Raw genomic sequence first — 6552 nt, 5'->3', positions numbered from 1 at the left:
GCTAGGTGTCCCTCCAGGACTCTGGCTCATTGAGAGTGAAGTGACCAAGCTTGAAGTGTCTCCCTCTGGTGTGAGGGCAGGTGCAGAGGCAGCTCTCCTGTTCAGCTGAGGCATAGGATGGTGACAACTGCTGTGTGGGTGCTGTGAGGACCAGTGTGACACGGGATGTGCTCTGGGCTGGCCCTTCAGGGCACTCAGGTCCACATTCTCCCTCACCTGGTGCTGAGGAGCAGCTGGGCGTGTCTCACAGGTGCCACCCACCTGGAGTGGGTGGGCTGGGTCCTGACATAGCTGGGTCCTCTGACACAGAGAGCACCTGTGATTTAGAGAGGAGGATACGCTGGCTGGTCAAGCCACAAACAGCGTAAAATATTCAATAGCAACTCTTCTTCCTCCTCAGTTCTCTCCCCAGCCCTCTCTCTCGCTCTCCTGTTTTTAAAAAATTATTTTATTTAATTATTTTTTATACAGCAGGTTCTTATTAGTCATCCATTTTATACCCATCATGTACACATGTCAATCCCAATCTCCCAGTTCATCCCACCACCACCTCCACCCACTTTCCCCCCTTGGTGTCCATACGTTTGTTCTCTACCTCTGTGTCTCTATTTCTGCCCTGCAAACCAGTTCATCTGTACCATTTTTCTAGGTTCCACAGATATGTGTTAATATATGATATTTGTTTCTCTTTCTGACTTACTTCACTCTGTATGACAGTCTCTAGGTCCATCCACGTCTCTACACATGACCCAATTTCATCCCTTTTTATGGCTGAGTTAATATTCCATTGTGTATATGGACCACATCTTCTTTATCCATTCGTCTGTCAATGGGCATTTAGGTTGCTTCCATGACCTGGCTATTGTAAATTGTCCCAGCCCTCTCTCTTAAACATTTTTTTATTAGACTATTTTTTAGAGCAGTTTTAGGTTCACAACAAGATGAAGCAGAAGTATAGAGATTTCCCATACACGCCCTGTCCTCACACACGCAAATCTCCCCCACCATCAACATCCCCGCCACAGTGGTGCATTTGTCACAAATGATGAACCTGCACTGATGCATCATTGTCCCCCGAAGTCCATAGTTTATATTAGGGTCACTCTTAGTGTTGCACACTTTGGGGTTTGGGCAAATGTGTGATGATGTGTATAATACAGAGTAGTTCCATGGCCCTAAAAACCCTCCGTACACTGCCTCTTCAGCCTTCCCCCTCTCTTTGCAACAAATATTTTAGTAGATTCCAGACCTCACGTGCACAGGCTGGATTTATCGAAATCTGTGCTTCGCCACACACTCTCTGCATTGGTCCCTGCTGGATGCTCTTTTCCTTTAAGATTATAGTAAAAATATAAGGAACACTCTGCACCACCAGCCAGTCCAAGAACTGGAACAGCCAGTACCTCAATCGTTTCCGCCTCCATCTGAGGTAAACATGATTCTGCACTTGGTGTTCATTTTGTTTTTAGTTCTGGGACTTGATTTTTCCTATTCAACATTACATTCCTGAGCTTTGTTTATATTCTGCGAGCAGCTGTAGATAGTGAATGTCTCCATGGTAGAATTTTTCATTGTGTGATTACATCATTACATTATCCATTCTCTTCTCTTGTTGTCGGGCCTTTGGGCTGCTCCCACGTTCGCTCTGACGAACAGGCCTCCTGTCCACACACCCAGGGGACCCTCCTGGGAGGAGAGCTGAGAGTAGAATCTGGATCATGGGAACGCAGAATTTTAACTTGGCAAGAGTTCTGGTGATGCACGTCTTCTCTGACATTTGCAATTATCAACACATTTTTTGGGGTCAGTCAAATGTGTGCAAAATTCCATCCCACCGTGAAATGTGTCCCTTAGTGACAGTGAGCACAGAGGGCCTCTCTCCACGTCTGTTGGCCCCTCCACTCTCCTGGAAGTGCCTGCTCCTGTCTTTTGCCCATTTTGCTGTTGGGTTGTTGGCTTTTGCTTCCTGACCCCTAGGAATTCTTTGTAGATTCTGACACTTGTCTTTGGTTGGTTTTGGGTGCAGTGAGAATTATCTCCCAGTTTGCAGCATGTCCTTTCACCTTCATTAAGTTATATTTTATTGTGTAAAAGTCCTTAAGTTATATTTTATTGTGTAAAATGTAGTCAGATGTATCAATCTTTTCTTTTATATGGTTAAGGTTTGTGAGTGTGTTGTTTAGGAAATTCTTTCCTATCCCAAGGTCACATAGATATTCACGTGTATCTTCTTCTAAAGTTTTAAACTTTTGCGTTTGACATTTTGTTTCTTAATCCATTTGGAGATGCTTTTTGAGTGTAATAAAGGATCTAATTTTTTGTCCTGGGGTTTTCCTGCCCCCTTCATTGCATGTCTTTCTCCAAGGATCCGTCATGCCACTTCTCTTATTTATCAAAGCCCATCTATGGGTGTGTATCCTTCTGGGTTCGGTATCCTGTTCAGTTGTCCAGTGTGTCACTTCCTGGGCTGACACCACACTTCATCCCACCCCCTCCCTTTTTCTTTTTTGGCTGCACCGCGCAGCATATGCGGGATCTTAGTTCTCCACCCAGGGATGGAAGCCATGCCCCTTGAAGCATTAGTGCCGAGTCCTAAGCACTGGACTGCCAGGGAAGTCACCACACTTCACCCTTGATCGTAGTTTTACAGATAGCCTTTCAACGGGTGGGTAAGCCCCACTGCCTTCTTTTTATTCTTCAGGAGGGTTTGGATGGTTCTTTTTAAAAAGTTGAGCTGTAGCCTACACAGAGCTAAGTGCACAGACCCCAAGTGCACATTCCACCTACTCTTTATGTGGGCACTCGGTCCCGTCACCAGCGCTGCCTCACCAGCCGCCAGAAGCGGTGGACGAAGCCCCTTTGTGGTGTGAGGGCTCTGCGGGTCAGGAGCCGGCCGGAACCTCTTGACGCGGCCTCTCCACGTGGCCCCTCCTCGGGATGGTTTGGGCTCCGTCACGGCATCTGGAGGCTGGGCTCCGCACTGGAGCGTCCAGGCGGAAGTGCGCACAGTCTTTCCGTGGTCCTCTCTCTATTGATCGAGGGATCACAAAGGTCTGCTCACGTTCAAAGGGAGGGACTATCCACCTCGCACCTCAACAGGAGCCTCAGGTCCACGTTGTGAAAACCTTGTGGGAAGGGAGAAATGGACGCAGCCGTCTTTGTACGATACAACCGGCCACATCTGTGGAGCCACCCCCCAGGCCAAGGTGTGAAATAGTTCCAGTGACCTGGTGGCTCCTTGGGCCCCTTCCAGTCCATGCCAAGCCCTGAAGGTAATTACTGCCCTGATCTCTATGACACAGACTAGTTCTGCCTCATCTCCAATATTACCCGAATACCTAAATGGAAGCCTGTGGTGCGTGCTTTGGGGTCTGGCCTCTTGCGCTCCACATCATATCCTGAGAGACTGACCCATATTGAGCGGTCAGTAGCTTGCCATTTTGCACCGCTGTGCAGTACTCTGTTGTATGACATGCAGTTTGTCCGTCCCACTACGGACAGACAATGGTAGGTTTCCATTTAGATCATTATGAATATTCTCGTACAACTTTTTGGTGTGCATAGCCTCTCGTTTCTGTTGGGTATATACCAGGAGAGGCACCCTAGGTCATAGGATGTTTGCAGGTTTAGCTTCAGTAGACACCGGCAGACAATTTTCCAAAGTGATTGTAGATTTGACTCATCAGCAGGAGCGCCATCTTGCCACAGCCTGTAATTTTTAGCCATTCGGTGGGGGGGGGGAGGGGTGCCTGGTGCCATCTCACTCTGGCCTGTCCCTGGTGACTGCTGGTGATGAGCCCCTTTTCCTGTTGATGGGCCATTTAGGTAACTTTTCTAAAAGTGCTTTTTCAAGTCCTTCACTCCTATATTTAAAACTGGGTTGTCAGACCTAAGTGTCCATCAACAGATGAATGGATAAAGAAGATGTGGTATATATCTAGAATGGAATACTACTCAGCCAGAAAAAAGAATGAAATTTTGCCATTTGCGACAACATGGAGGGACTTGGAGTATATTATTATGCTAAGTGAAATAAGTCAGACAGAGAAAGACAAATACTGTTATCACTTATATGTGGAATAAGATATCACTTATATCTAAAAAATACAACAAACTAGTGAATAGACCAAAACAGAAACAGACTCACAGCTACAGAAAACAAACTAGTGGTTACCAGTGGGGTGAGGGAAGGGGGAGGGGCAAGATAGGGGTGGGGATTAAAAGGTACAAACTATTAGGTATAAAATAAGCTACAAGGATATATTGTACAACATGGAGAATATAGCCAATATCTTATAATAACTATAACTATTTTATAATAACTATTTCTTAGACTAAATACTTATGATAATAAATTCAGTTAGTCTGTTCTACTTCTTTTCTAATTTGAGGTCCAAGTTATTTATTTTATTTTATTTTTTTTGCGGTACGCGGGCCCCCCACTGCCACGGCCTCCCCCGCCGTGGAGCACAGGCTCTGGATGCGCAGGCCCAGCGGCCATGGCTCATGGGCCCAGCCACTCTGTGGCACGTGGGATCCTCCCAGACCGGGGCACGAACCCGCATCCCCTGCACCAGCAGGCAGACTCCCAACCACCGCACCACCAGGGAAGCCCCCAACTTATTCTTAACAGACTTGTTCAACATCTAATAGACTGATGAACTAAGCTATAGTCTCATCTAAACCAATATTAGACATTTTCACTCAAATTGTTAAGTTTCACTACTCTTGGTTCTTGAGGTTATAATTGTTAAAATGATATCGTAATTGATTTTGGGAGAAGAAAAGAAATAAATAAAAATAAAGGACAGGAATGTGATGATAAGATATATTTATACCCTAATTTATTTTTTAGAGTTTATTTCATTACACAATTGCTTATAGACAGCCACACAATCTAAGAAGAAAATTTTAAAATGCTTTCTGTAAATAATCTTTCACAATCTGTTCTATTTATTTTCTTGCCTCGAAACAATATTTATTGCTAGCAGAGATTTTTAAACCACCATTTTTGCTAGAGTGGCTAAAGGTTTAAGCATCGCAGCAGTTGCCACCTGACACTGGGTGCGCTGAAAAGAATTGGGCAGCCTGGTCTGCGCTACCCTCCTTCGCTCTTTATCTCCACCTTCTCCTCTCATCCGGGTTTCCCGAAGGAACCTCCAACTCCCTGAGAAAAAGCAGCCAGCTCTGCTAACATCGGCCTAATCCTTCTAGGGCAAATGTGCTTATGTGCCAAATTTCAAACTTTTAAGGAAAGATACTTCTACTTTTAAATACTAACAAGTATTAGCAAGTAATTTTACTCTCAAAGAAGCACATCCTGTAGTGTGTCAGCCTCACTTTAAAGGACTGTTTAGGGACTTCCCTGGTGGCGCAGTGGTTGAGAATCCGCCTGCCAATACAGGGGGCACGGGTTCGAGCCCTGGTCCGGGAAGATCCCACGTGCCATGGAGCAGCTAAGCCAGTGCGCCATAACTACTGAAGCCCGCGCGCCTAGAATCTGTGCCCCACAACAAGAGAAGCCACCGCAATGAGAAGCCCGTGCACCACAACGAAGAGTAGCCCCTGCTCGCCGCAACAAGAGAAAGCCCACGCGCAGCAACGAAGACCCAACGCAGCCAAAAATAAATTAATTAATTTTAAAAAAAGAATATAATCTCAAAAATAAAATAAAGTAAAAGACTGTTTAAACTCAGCTCGTATTCCCAGCATTCAAAGATAGACTGCCTCATGTAACCATTCAAAGATAGACTGCCTCATGTAACCATAGAAATATGTTGATTCTGGGGCTTTTCCTCAGACCTATAGTCTGTGAAGGGAGGGCAAGTCCTCTGCATGTTTAAGGTGCCCCATGGGTGCTGATCCAGCCACCTATGGGGAACCCTTTTTTTAAAAAAATTTTTTGGCCACGCCACGTGGCATGTGGGATCTTAGTTCCACAACCAGGGATCAAACCCACGCCCCCTGCATTGGAAGCGCGGAGTCTTAACCACTGGACCGACAGGAAGAATCCTGGAGATTCCTTTTTTAATGCTGATGTTGGATCCACTCACGGAGTTGCCGATCAAGGTGCAGCAGGACATGTATTTCTATAAAGAATCCCACGGGTTATGTGAATGAACACAGAGGGTTGAGAATTTCTTCCCAACATTGTAAAGCAACTATACTCCAATAAAAATTAATTAAAAGAAAAAAGAATTGATCAGAGAAAGGACAAAAAATAGATCTGTTTCGATTTGCCAATGAATAACAATTGTGTGGAGAAGGAGAGGCAAGCGTATTAACCAGGTTTAGAGTAATTATTAGTGAGGGATAGAGGGAATTAGGTGAACAGAAGATCCTAGAAAAGGTTCACAGTGGTGTTTCAGTGACCTTAATTCTTAACCCTGGCTGCTCTTTAGAACCTTCCAGAAATAAGCTTTTGAAAATTACCAAAGCCTGGGCCCTACTCCAGACCAAGTAAATCAGAATCTATGGGCTGGGGTGCTGATTTTCCCAGCACCTGGGGCGACTTCAGCATGCTGCCAGCTTCAGCAACATTGCTGTATGACA

This window comes from Mesoplodon mirus (genome assembly GCF_964341445.2).
Source record: "Mesoplodon mirus genome assembly, chromosome: 2".
NCBI classification, from domain to species: Eukaryota; Metazoa; Chordata; class Mammalia; order Artiodactyla; family Ziphiidae; genus Mesoplodon; species Mesoplodon mirus.
The sequence above is the reverse complement of the archived record's forward strand: the minus strand, read 5'-3'. Positions refer to the sequence as shown.